A 14,514-nucleotide genomic window follows, 5' to 3' on the forward strand; every position below is an offset into this window, starting at 1 on the left:
TTCTGAGACATATATGAGTTAATAATCATATACATGTTAAGCTAACGGAGAAAATAAATATACATGTACATATGGTGCAAAAGAGTCTCAAATTTATCTTTTCACTGAAAAAGTTTACCACAAGGGAACTATTGATACAAGTATTCAATTGCAAATCATTTGAATTAACTAATTCTTCATTTATGGCATTCTTTCAGTAGTGTATTTTAGATTCCTTAATATTTTGAAAAAAAAAAAAAAAAAAAAAAAAAAAAAAAAAAACTCTCTATTATATACTTTTATCATTCTCAAAACATATTGTAATATATATATATATATATATATATATATATTTATTTATTTATTTATTTATTTATTGTTTCATAACATAGCAACAGGCGGTACACATACCTAGTCAAACTTGGATATTTATATCTGAGTAATAACTAGCTAAAATTTAAGATCTTATATTTATAGTTTTGGTTGATTCAAACATATCGTTTTTGTTTAATTGTTTTAAAATATGGCATTTATGATGGTAACCATATTTCTGAAATGAATAAAATACAAAAAATAGAACTTTTATTTTTTGAATTTTTTTTATTTAGTTTTTTTCCACAAATATATATATATATATATATATATATTGGGATGCCTTAAGTTTTGAGTTTGATTAAAAATATTATAATAATAATAATAATAATAATAATCATTATTATTATTATTATTATTATAATGTTATAATAATCATTATGAAATATTTTTATGAATTATTTTTATGAATTATTTTTATTATTATGAATTATTTTTATGAATTATTTTTTATAATTAAGTTTGGATTTGTTTTATTTTTGAGGACAGTCACTGCCTCCTAATGAGCGGGATAGAAGGAGACGAGAACTCAATTTTATAGGTGAGCAGTTCTGCTGCAGTATGCAGAAAGACAACACATCGCTTATGGTCTTTCTACATCGGCAATTCGTATTTGGACACTTGTCAAATTATAGGCACGTAGACGTTTAGTTTGGTAATATTTGAAGGTGTATCAGTTTTTTGAGCAACACCATTTATGAATTCTGGCAGCCACTTATGACTGTGTGGCTGCTCAGGGGGACTACTTCGAGACGCTGATCCTGAGTTAATGGAACAGGTCCTAACGGCGTGCAAAATCGGCGACTTTACAGGGTTAGCGAATAACAAATTTTCTCTTCCTTATTCCCGTTCACATTATTTAATTTCTAGTCATGCAGATGTTCAATTTTCTCGTGCTTGGAGAAGTCCCGTAACAGAGGAATTCGTCTCGAGACCCAACAGCAACCCGTACACTGCGAGGGTCGGAACTCTTTCAGCAATGCGACTGAGTTCAGTAATAAGTGCGCAATACACAAAGGATCAAGTTCAATTACCAAGTACAATCAACACAGCACTTCAGATCAGGCACTTCAGAACAGGCACATCACTCCAGGCACAACATAATACCTCAGTCCAGTTCACTTCAACACCTACTAATTTTGTGCCCTCCGTTTTGAGGACTGTGAAAGTTGCTCTTAAGGCCGTATCTAAGACAGAACTTCATTCAACCAATGGGTCTGCCCCTCCTCAGTACGCTCGACGTGTCGGTAAGATACATGCTCAAAGTCAGGGTTCGCCCTTATTGGCATCCAAACCTACGCCGGATGTGGGTGTGGGAGCATTTGGAGAGAGTTCGAAGGCTGTGGACTCTGGTCTTGGGGAAGCATGGGAAAGGGCTGCTCAAAAGTTGGGAATATTAGTGCTAGCGAAGCCAGCAAGTGCATCTGGATTAAAGACAGGAGCATCATTCCCTGAGGTCGAGTTTGTGAAAGGTTATTCGTCCTCTTTCACAGCGGTGGATACAGATGACAATTCGAATAGTACACATGAGACCAAGTTGGAGGTGTTCGATTCGGCGGTTGTGAGAGAGCGTCAAAATGTGTCAGAGCCTCTGAAGTCGATTGAATATGAACCCAAGGTAATGTCAGAACCTCCTAATTCAGCAGAACAAGTAATTGAGGAAAATCAATTAAGGCGTCGTGCTGATCGAATTTTGGGTTGCAAAGTTGAGAAGGCTCGAAGCACTCTCAAGAAAGCTAGTGCCGATGGTATCTCTGGTGAAAGAAAGCCCAAAACTAAGGGGAGGAAGAAACTTGTCCCCGTACAACTTGAACAGAAGGATTTGGTTGAAGTAAATGTCAGAGATGATGTGCCTGTTCCGGCAATGCCTTCAGAAGAATCTCCCAGCACGGAGCAGCCCGAGGAACGACAGACATTTTCCAATGACCTTGTTATGGTCGTTGATAGTGTTGAAAAGGCTTCGATGGTTGTTGAGCATCTGATGAGCAAGTACAAGGATGTGGTGCATGCTTGCGATACCGAGGTGTGCTTTTACCAATTCTGGAATGATTTCATATTGTTTTAGTGTCTCGTTTTTGTTGGTCATGTTGAGCTGGTTTTGTTTTTACCCCAATCCCCTTGCGTAATTGATTACGTCTGCTATTTGACGGTTGGTCTCCGCTGGGCCTTTGATTTAGAATTGACTGTTCTCTCATGTGTCGTCACAATCTTCCTACACCAGCTCTAGTACTTCTTTTTCTTGTTAAGTACCGTCAATCGAGATTGTAAACTCAGTGATTTGATGCTCCAGGTTACAGAAATAGATGTGAAAAACGAGAGTCCAGTCGGACACGGGCGAATCACATGTTTCAGTATCTATTGTGGACCTACCGCGGATTTTGGAGATGGCAAGAACCGTCTTTGGATCGATGTGCTAGATGGTGGTGAGGATGTTTTGAAAGTCTTTAAGCGTTATTTTGAGAGTCCCTCCATCAAAAAGGTAGGTCCTACTGCTACCTGCACTTCGCTTATGTAGTATGGACTGCGAGTGATAAAGTAACATCGCAGATTACAAAATGTAAAAGTAATGAGTTGATTAGCGCTTTCCTGTTGGTTTGAAGCAGAATGAGACTCGGATTCTACACAACAATCAGATTGTCTAATTTTCCTTTGGAAAGAGTCGTTTGACTTGTATTTCGGTGATCTTGAAGTATTTTGCATGCTGGTTGTTTGTGTTGTACAAATCTATAATACATAGGCTTTGCTGATTAGACCTGATTTCCTCTTCTTTCTCACGTTTCAGCTACATGAACATCATTTGCAGTCCTTAAGATATCCTTGTATTTGATCAATAATCTAGGCAATTGTGGTTAATAGCGTTCTCCTTGGCTGACTCTTTAGGATAAACTTTGTGTTTTTAGGAGATTCAGGACTTGAGGTAGTTGGCATTAGATATTTATTCTGTATGATTGGTGTGCGCAGGTTTGGCACAATTATAGTTTTGACAAACATGTACTAGGTAGACATGGAATACACCCTCAAGGTTTCCATGCAGACACTATACATCTGGCTCGTCTATATGATTCAGCAAGGAGAGGCGCCAAAGGTGGCTATTCGCTTGAGGTATTGAGTGCAGATGAGAAAGTGATGGATGGTTACATAAGGCATTCGACTGAAGTGGATGAGTCTGTGTTAGCGGGGAAGAAGTCCATGAAAGAGTTATTTGGAAAAGCCAATTTGAAAAAAGATGGTACACCTGGTAAAATTAAGACGATACCGCCGGTTCACGAATTGCAAAGAGATGAGGAATTGCGAGATGCTTGGATATACTACTCTACATTTGATGCAGTATGTACATGGCGTCTCTTTCTAAGTCTTCAGCAAAAGTTGAGTAGTACTCCATGGAATGTAGCAGACTTGAAGAAAAAGGGATCTATGTATGACTTCTATGAGAAGTACTGGAGGCCATTTGGGGAAGTTTTGGTCCAAATGGAGGCTGATGGAATGCTTGTGGATTGTAATCACCTTGCCACTGTTGAGAAAGTTGCAAAGGCTCAACAAGAAATATCAGTTAGCCGCTTTCGGAAGTGGGCTGCAAAATATTGTGCTGACGCTGCCCAAATGAATGTTGGTAGTGATGCTCAGATTCGCCAGTTTTTATATGGAGGCACTGCGAACAGGTAGCTGCCATTGTTTTCCTATGGTTGTTTCCCATGGCTGCTGCTTAAAAAAAGAGAGTAGTGAATTTGAGTGTTTCAGTTACATCTCAAGTGTTTAGGTCAAATAATTTAGATATTCTTGCAAATGAGTTTTGACATCACATTCCTTGATGTAATCTAATCGTGCTTAAGAGGTATGGTCATTGCATTAAAGTTAGCTTGACTTCATTACGTTAGGAGTGAGGATATTGAGAATTCGTGTAATTTCAGGAAAGATAAAGATCAAGTACTGCCTATGGAGCGCGTCTTCAGTGTACCTAACACCGATGGGTTTATTGAGGAGGGCAAAAAGGTTGCCAAAAAGACAAAACCCATAGTGATATCCGGGCTGGCAAATTTCGGTATCAAATTACCTGTTGAAACTTATACGTCTTCTGGCTGGCCAGCAGTTGGCGGTGCAGCAATTAAGGTGAGAAGACGTTTCTTGCATCTTTTTTGATGATTTCTAGTGTTGATGAATGTACGAACAATTAGGTGAAAGTTGTAGCGTTAGTTTTCGGTCATCCTTTGTATCCTCTGGTGAAGTTTTTTGGAATTGCTGATTACCGTTGGATTAGCGTTATGTAATGGTTTTATCTATTGTGGTCACCTTTGAATAGTTGTGATGTCTGTTATACCGAAGGTACTTGCAGGCAAAGTTGCAATTGACTATTCTGCCCTTGAAGCTGATTCTGAGGAAGGAGTTCTTGTGGATATCGAAGAATCTGAGGGTTTACTAACCTCAGCTGGAGTGGAAGCGGAACTCGAAGAAGATTTGTCTGTTTATGGCAAGGCTTATAAGGCCTTTGGGGAAGGTCGAGTAGGCAAGGAGGCATGTATGGCATTGGCTGCGTTGTGTGAAGTTGCTGCGATTAACACATTGTTGTCCAACTTCATAGAGCCATTACAGGTACATGGGTTGTTTGTTTTTGTTTTTTGGTCTCGACTTCACTGGAACCGAAGAAATCATTAATTTCAACATTTTACATCAGTTCTGATCTCGTATGTCTTTCTCTTGAAGTGTTGTCTAAAGGTCGTAATCCTTGACATCTACTTCGCAACAGAATATTATTTATGTATCATGATGCTAAAACACCAATTAAAGGTACATGAAGTACACTTAATAGAATAGAATACTGTTAGACAATGTAACCTTTCAGCTACATTGATAGATCTCGGCTTGTATATACTTCTAAGAGTTTTTTTCCCGCCAGACTCTTCCATTTTGACGTGAAAGATAATTTGCAGGGCAATGATATTAAGAGTGCCTCTGATAGTCGGGTGCATTGTTCGTTAAACATCAACACTGAAACTGGGCGGTTGTCTGCAAGAAGACCAAGTCTGCAGGTTAGTGAGTACTGTGTCGTCAGTTTTAAGAAGCTAGTGTATTCTGATTTTAAAACTCTAATTTGGTCGTTAGATTGTTGTGACTGTACACCAGCTATCCACCGAAGGTTATGGTGATTTTCTAAATGCATTCTGGAGGTACTCTGATGTGTTGTTCCTGCTACAGAATCAACCAGCTCTTGAGAAAGATCGTTATAGGATCCGTCAAGCCTTTGTTGCTGCTCCTGGAAAGAGTCTTGTTGTGGCTGATTATGGGCAGGTGTGATTTTACACCATTAGTGCCTAGCTAATTGATTTCTCATCTTTAGCTCTTACAATCTAGACAATTGAATGGAATATTAGTTGATCCCATTGCTGTCTTTGACGACACCAACTAAAACTGAATTATGCTTTTCCCTGCCTTAGCTGGAGTTACGGTTACTTGCTCATTTAGCTGATTGCAAGAGCATGAAAGCAGCATTCAAAGCTGGTGGTGATTTTCATTCAAGGACGGCGATGAACATGTATCCTCATGTTCGTGGGTGCTGCTGGAATGGGAAGGTCAAGGGGAACCACCTGCTCCACTATTGAAAGTAAGGCATTTTCAGCCTGAGTTGTAAAGCACAAAATTTTGTCAACATCTCGATCCTCCAGAATACGAAACCTAAAAAGAATGCGTTCCTTTCATATTTATCATAGTCACCAACAAGCTTCAAATCTTAAATTGTCTTTGTGTACCTAAAACTTACAAAGTGACCATGGCGCAAAAATGGCACTGAGCAAAGGGAGCCACGGTTTATAGCCATAGCTGTTGATCGCAGAACTAAACAATCAAAACATCGAACTTAGTGTAAAAATTGCAAGCACTTAGATACCCTCGTCAAATATTGAACACAGGTGCTCATTCTGAATCACTCGCATGAATGTTTGGCGTGTGTACTGTAGGACGTATTCGGATCAGAAAGAAGAAAAGCCAAGATGCTGAATTTCTCGATTGCTTACGGTAAAACAGCCATGGGACTTGCCAAGGATTGGAAGGTAAATCTGGCTGATGCAAAGGCCACAGTGGACCTTTGGTACAGTGATAGACCCGAAGTGCTTGCTTGGCAAATGGAGCGGAAACGGGAGGCTCACGAAACCCTCTGCGTACATACATTGTTAGGGAGGGCACGCCATCTTCCTAATGTAAACTCCTCCAACTCATTAGTTCGGTCTCATATGGAGCGCGCTGCTATCAATACACCCGTTCAGGTAGGTTAACGTTTGTTTCTACATTTGCGTTGATATCTGTATATGAATTTATATTTGTATTTCTGTATCACTGCATAATGTAGTTCTTGAAAATCGAAATTGAAGTACAGTAAAATTTCAACAGCTAGATTGGTTTTGTGTTTGGTTCCATCAGGGAAGTGCGGCAGACGTCGCAATGTGCGCTATGCTTGAGATACAACGGAATGCAAAGCTTCATGAACTTGGTTGGAAACTCCTACTACAGGTCAGGGATTTGATACCGTATCCTTGTCGAGATTTAGAGGGTTGCATGTGGATTTTCTTAGTTTTTTAGAACAGGAGCTTCTACAGACAAGACCGTTATTGTAGTCAACTTTCGTAGTGAAAACTTAACGAGATTGGTAGTAAGGTTAAATTTTCGAGGCACATTAATGTGTTAACGTTTTTTCATTACATTTTTGCATGGGAATGACTTGAAGTGTATAAACCTGCAGGTACATGACGAAGTCATCCTCGAAGGGCCGTCAGAGTCTGCCAAAGAAGCCAAAGAACTGGTAATACAATCCATGATGTATCCTTTCGAGGGTGAAAATTTTCTGGATGTTGAGCTGGCTGTGGACGGCAAATACGCTGAGAGTTGGTATGCTGCGAAGTGACAGGATTCGTCGAAGCTATCTGCCCATATTACATCCTGTATGTCTCAACTGTAGTATATTGTAATCTGACGCGTGGTCGTAGCGAAGAAGAACACAAAATATCTTTTGCTCAAATTCGCCAGTTCAAGGTTTTGGTGTTATACTGGTTTGTGGACAGACCCGGATTTAGTCATCGAGATTTGTTGTATCTTTACTTGAGGTTGATTTATTGCTTGATTTTTTAGGCATGAATACCCTGAACCCTTCTGGAGCATCGATTGTATATATATTACAAGTCCTCTAGAATAGTTGAGGGTCATTGTAAGTGCCCACTTTATTTGGCTTGCTATCACAGTTGGAAGATTTTTGTGAATTTTCCCAAGTAGGAAAATACCCCCATTTCACAGCAGCTGTGAACTTAACGTTAGGAATGGATATTGTGCCTGGAAAAGAGTACAATTGGCGAATTAGTGGATTGTAGGTGGACTCTGTTTTACTTTTTGTTTCATTTAATCCAAATTCTCGAGTCGATTACGCAGGAGGTGTGCATTGAATTGTGTCTGAGTGGATGAATGTGTCAAATCTCGTTCGTGACAATGTGAACCATTCCTTTGGACAGTACTCGTTTTTTGCCGAATAAGGTCTGCAGCGGAGCTCGACGCTACTGTAGTGATTGCCGAAACTTACATTGTTCGGTTACCAGGTAATAGATATTTCCGATGAGCCTTGTTGTTGGTGATGGGTGTGCCTTGACACACCAGAGGTGTCGTCAGATTCATTGGCGTACAAGGGACGTATTGTCCGGAATTTTTTTGTTTATGGCGTTGGGTTGGTCCTAAGATTTCATGAATGTGATGTTCACTCACCTACTCAGAATGTGAAAATAGCTTGAGATTGGAGTTGGAGACGCAAGATCTGGAGAAACACAAGGTCTGAATACTTGACTTTATGCTGCAACTAAAATTATACAAATAAAAGGTGACCCTGAATTAGTGTTCTATGTTCCAGGAACCGTCCAGATTTATGGTTCTAAGTTCAATTTATTATCAAGTGTTTGGTGTTAATTAGAGTCTTCATCTAATTTTTGAAGTTTAGAATGACCCTTGTCATAACCTTCTACAATGCTGGATTGCCACATATTGGATATTGTTTGATTTTGCTAATTCACTTCCACTTTGTTGTTGTATTAAGTGAATTTTTGCTTGAGAATGATTTGGGCATTTCATTGTGAAAGAGATTTATTTAAATCCTAAAGTTTTTTTTTTTTTTTTTTTTTTTTTTTTTGTAACTAAGGTGAATAGAATACTTTCCTTTACAAACTTGATATTTTTAGAAGTATCAAATCAATCAATTTTAAATTCTATCAACTCTAAAATACAAATCCAATCAATCATAAACAACTTAGTGAAATTGTTAACAAATTTTAATAAAGACCTAAACAAATCTTACATAAGTCTTAAATAAATTTCAAGTAAATTTTAAGCAAACTTTAAAAAAAATCTAAAAAATCTTAGGTAAGCTATAAATTAATCTTGATCAAATCTTATTAAGTCCAAGGTAAACCTTGAAGAAATCTTATCAAATTTTGACAAAATCCTATATGTTAAATAACTTCAAAATCTTGTAACTTTTTGATTAATTGTTGATTTTGAAAAAATAAAAAATCATGCCTTTAAATTTGCTAGTTGTCAATAAGTTCACAATATTTGATAAGAATTAAATTAACTAATTAAGAAAAAGACTAATTACACCTCCTAATATCTCTTTGTAATTTAGATGTCAAACTCCTAGCACCAAGCTCTCTTTTGTCTATAGTTAGTTTGTATTTTAATGTAGGGTGGATCTTACATGTCATGTTAGTTATTAGCTCACACAGTTTTGGCTCAATCTATGTGGTAGATCTTTACAAATTGCTCATATATTTGTTGATCTTCAAACTACTAATTTTCAATATTTTAACACACTTAAAACTTGATAGCTTCATATTTAACCAATCAACTATGTTAAAATTCAAGACATTTTCAAATCAAGTATATGCACAAATTCACAAAATTTTAACAATGGATTAACTACAAAGTTTATAATATTGCCAAAAATATAGCTTCTAATTTATTGTTAGATAACATTTTTATCAAAAATAACTTCTAACTTTGATTAGTTCTTACAAGTTCATTTCAAATTAAGAATTTGCAAATGTATCTTTTTTAAAACTCTTCTCAAGTATCCTCTCTAATCCTACTTTCTAATCAACAAAAAAAATCCACATTATCTATGGATGTTTTTTTGTGTCATAGGACTTGATTTTGACTAAGTTTCACTAATGGTCCTCCTTAGATATCACGCTAAATTTCTCTTAGATTATTTTTGCTAAAAACCACATTAAAATTCCATATAAAGATGTTTGTAATAATTTTATGTCTATTCTACTATGTCTTGCCTTATTTGTAGATTTATAAAGTAAGTAGATATCTTTTTAATAAAAAAATGGAATACAAACAAAAAAAATCTACTTTCATTTATCTATTATCTATGATTTTTAAAGAATTTTTTACTAATATTTCAACAAATTCGTATATATATATATATATATATATATATAAATATATATAATAGCCTTCATTTATTCTTTTATCTAACACCATATTTGTAGATGAATGTTTTCTACCAAATTATTATCTATATAATTAAGTTTGGATTTGTTTTATTTGTTGTCTTGAGTTTAGCAATAATAAGTAGGCTGTGAACTTTGATCAAACTACTATTTTAAATAGACAATTATATGTTTTAGGAAAGAATTCAGAATTAGTAAGGCTTCTACATTGTTCTTCACTTTCTCAAAATCCAAGCTTAAGCTCAAGTAATGACACTCACTACACTAAAACATTGTGAACAATTTATTTTTTATTTTATTTATTTATTTATTTTTGAACAATTACTATCTTTGTTATTTAAACTATCATGTCTTTCTTTGAGTCACTCTTACATGTGTAACATACAGGGTACCAACTTAATCATGGACACTAAATATGTTTTGGACCTATCAACACTCTTTATTTTAATGAAGAATTATTACATAATTTTTTTCTCTCTGATATTCAATGTCTACTTGTTTGACTAATAATTTATGACATGTACATCAAATCAAGTGTGTAAAATTTCAATTTTATCATTTTTTATAAATCATCTCTAAAAGCTTGATTGGAATTCTCTTTATAAAATTTATTTATGATTTTTGACTTCTTTTTATATTTTAGTAAAACATTCGTATAAAAAAAGTATTTTATCTTTCATTTAGAAATATACTACACCTCTGGTATTTAAAAAGGTACAACTCAAAATTAATTAAGTATTTACACATTATTGCAATGTAATGTTTTTATCAATTTTGTTTTAAAAAAAATAAAATATATCAATGTGATTTACATCAAGTGTGTTAATTATTAAATTCTTGCATTAAACTAGATTTAAATATTCATATATATCATATATTACAAAAAAAAAAAAAACAAAAATCTTTTATATTTTACAAATATAAGACTTTGTTATTTTTGCACTTCAATCAACTTAACATCTCAGAATCAAGATTCAAAGAAATTCTGTTAATTTAGTGGTAAGATACAAAAAATAGTAATAATAAGAAACATAAAATAGTAAAACTATTTTAAACCTATTTTTAGCCATAATATCCAAATTAATTTTTCTTTGGAAGTGAATCTTCTATCATTAAAAAAAAAGATACATGTTATTTAATAATAAAGACCAATTTGTAGATTGTACTGTACAAACTAAGTTAGTATGTTTTAACACTTAATATTAAATACCAGTAGAAATACCAACCTTAATTTATTAATTTTTTAAAATATAAATATAAGTCTTCTTTAAAAGACTGTTATTTAATACAAATGACCTTTTTATAATTATATTATTGAATGTTTTTCTATTTTTTATTATATTTTTTAAAAATCTATCTTTATATCAAAAGACAATTTTTAGATGTATTTAAATATATATACATAGTTGTACCCTCAATAACTAATCTTCCAAAAATTAATAACTCCCAATAATTTATCAAATTTTTAGTAAAAGTCTTCAACTAGAATTTATGAACCTTTAATCATTAATATTTTAATTCTCCAACAATTGAAATTAATTTGTAGAGGCAATTGCGTAAATATTTTTTTTATATTATAATAATAAATAAATATTTAAATTTATTTAATAAATTTCTTTATTAATTTTCCATAATAAAATTTTAATTAAAATAAATAAATATTCCGAAAATTTTTAATTATAATTTTATTATGGAACTATTGATTTGTATGTTTTAAAATAAATAATTCAACTTTTAATTTTGACTAATTAATTTTTAACTTATACTTTTGTAAGTAAATTATTTAATATCTTATTTTTAAATATTTATATGAAATTTCCTATATAATTATTTTGTTTATATAAATATACACATATATGTATATAAATGTAAATATTCTAAATCCTATTTTAAATCTTATGGTCCAATAAAAAAAATTGCATTGATTAAATCTTTTTTAAAATTTGTTGAAATTGTTGAAGTGCATGAATTTCAGTCTAATTTCTAGTTGTAGTAATACTTGTATCATTAGTAATAAATTGATATACGATTAAATATTTTTTTAATGCCAGATTTGGAGCATAATTGTTATTTTTGTTCAAAAATTTTACAAGTTAGGTCTATAGCTTTTAATATATCATGACTAAAGTATATTTTTTAAATTTCTTATTTAATTCATAAATATATATTATTAGTAAAATTTAATGTAAGATTATAATTTCTATGTTTTAAAATTTATTTAATCAATGTTTTTAAAAATAAAGTTGATCAGAAAAAACTAAAACTCAAAAAAAATGTAGATAAGATAAATAGACTATAACTTCCAAAATCATTCTATGAATAATTATTTAATTCTTTCTCTCTGAAGAATGATTCTATTTCATCAAAATTAATTTAAAAATAAACTTGGATCTATTTAAGCTAGTTTAGATTAATTTCACCTTAATACAATTTTCTTTTTGTCTATATTTTCAAGAATGTAATATTTAAAACCAAATTTAAATTAATATTGGTTTTTAATTTTTTTTTTTATTGAATTTATTTCAAATAAATAAATCTAAGCTTGCTCGTTAACCTTTACATAATATATTTCTTGTCATATATAATTATTTATTCTATTTTTTTAACCAATTTGTATATATATTAATACAAAAATTATTTTTTAATTAATTAGATTATTTGAATTAGATTGCAATATAAATAAAAGAAATATTTGAAGTGAATAGTGATATTAATTGGTAGATAATAATTTCTACCTATATTCAAGTAGGGTATAGATAAGATAATTGTGTAGATAGTTAGAACCATGGAAGTTTCTAGAATTGAAGTTAAGTTAGTGGACTAGGTAGAATCTACCATAGAATATTCTAGAAAGAATTTGGGGCAGTTATTTAGATGGGGTCTACCATAAAACCTTCTAGAAAAGAGGTTTAAGATAATTATTTAGGTGGAATCCACCACTTAGGAACATTCTAGAAAGTCCAAGGTAATAAGACAAGGTATAAATAAGTAAAGGCATCAAGGGCTAGTACTAGGAATAGGTACGATCTCATAGAGACAAATGGTATGGCCTTGAACAACTATAAAAAGAGTCAACTAGTGCATCTAACATGACTACTAAGAGGACAACCATGTCAAGTGCTTGTAGATTGTGCATCTACAAAAAATTGCATCTCAACTGAAATTGCCAATTATTTTACAATTAAAACTAAGGAAATCAAAGGAGAAAGTATGTACCTTGCAAATGACCGTGAGAATGTATTGAGTGAAACATATGAAGAAAAAAACTTGAAATTGATAGATGCCTACATCTTAAGAGAGAGTTTGAAGGTGACAAATCTAAAGTATGATGTTATCTTTGGTATGCCATAGCTAAAGATGGAAAATAATCAAGTTGATTGGATAAAAAAGACAATATCTTTTGAAGATGGAGGATGTAAGATGGCTCTTTGCACCTCTAGATCAAGTGAAGAGAAAAGATAATGTGTAACCAAAGACTTACTCGTAGAGACAACCTTCATGAAGAAACAAATACAATATGAGCAATCGATTTATATGGTAGTTCCAAATCTTGCATTAGTGGTGAAAAAGATAGCCAAAGTGATAGAACAAGTAGAGAAACTCATACGAGAATATCAGAATGTCTTTCCAATCGACCTATCTAGTGGTGTACCTCTTGATTGAGGTGTGTCCTTTCTAATAGAACTATTACTTGGAGCCAAACCAAGAAGTCGACCAATTTATTGCCTAGCACCAAAAGAATTTGAAGACCTTTTGGACAAGTATGTAATTTTTTTTATTGATGATATCCTCGTATATAGTAAAATTCCTAAAGAACATGAGCAATACCTACAAAAAGTGTTACGTCAGTTACAAGATAGCCACTTCTATTACAAGCAATCAAAATATAAACTTTGAAAGTTGGAAGTCACTTTTTTGAGCCATGTGATGTCCTCCGAAGGCATGCATATGGAATAAGATAAGATAAAAGCACTGGAGGATTGGCCAATTCCCAAGGATGCTTCTGCAGTTCACTCATTTTTAGGCCTTATTGGATACTATTACTATTTTATTCGACAACTTGCTCACATTGCTGCCTCATTGAAAAATCTATTGGAGAAGGGTGCCCAATTTGAATGGAAACTGGAGCAACAAAATGCCTTAAATAAGTTCAAGGAGGCACACATTATTGCTCTAATATTGCAACCGTATGATTCTAATCTTCTTTGTACATTTGATATTGATGCTTTCGACTTTGCTATTAAAATGGTCTTTTAACAAGACTTTGGTAAGGGCCTTCAATCTTTGGAATATGAATCACGGAAGCCCAAAAAGGCAGAGCACTATCGTGATGTAATACGACTATATAGTAAAATTATAATTAAAATTAAATTTCTAATTAATATCTAATTATCTTAGTTCAATTATAATTTGAGGTATCTTAACATGGCTTTTATAAAATTCTCTTAGGTTATTTTTTTATCTTAATAGTTAGTAGGTTTAAGGTTAGTTAGTAATTTTACCTTCTAGGTTGTAGAGACTCTTCTACTACCTTAGAAAGACCATAAATTGATAAAATTATGATAGAATAGATAAATAGTTAGTATGGTTGATACTAAGGTCAAGTTAAGGGTAGAATTGGGCCAAAAAATCCTTAAGATAAGTTAAATTGATACCTGGGGGTCGACCATTTGTGAGACAATGT

The 14,514-nt window shown here is 33.1% G+C and overlaps 1 pseudogene across 1 annotated transcript; it reads left to right on the top strand.

Moving 5' to 3' along the window:
- The first annotated feature begins 827 nt into the window (after positions 1 to 827).
- On the top strand, positions 828 to 7,760 carry LOC149988294 (DNA polymerase I B, chloroplastic/mitochondrial-like; annotated as a pseudogene). Its single transcript, XR_016505206.1, has 12 exons — positions 828 to 892; positions 1,089 to 2,374; positions 2,642 to 2,830; positions 3,313 to 4,010; positions 4,260 to 4,458; positions 4,672 to 4,938; positions 5,277 to 5,375; positions 5,542 to 5,634; positions 5,781 to 5,947; positions 6,300 to 6,605; positions 6,760 to 6,849; positions 7,079 to 7,760. The product of XR_016505206.1 is annotated as a DNA polymerase I B, chloroplastic/mitochondrial-like (transcript).
- The last annotated feature ends 6,754 nt before the right edge of the window (positions 7,761 to 14,514 follow it).

This window comes from Physcomitrium patens, chromosome 10 (genome assembly GCF_059467195.1).
Source record: "Physcomitrium patens ecotype Gransden chromosome 10, ASM5946719v1, whole genome shotgun sequence".
NCBI classification, from domain to species: domain Eukaryota; kingdom Viridiplantae; phylum Streptophyta; class Bryopsida; order Funariales; family Funariaceae; genus Physcomitrium; species Physcomitrium patens.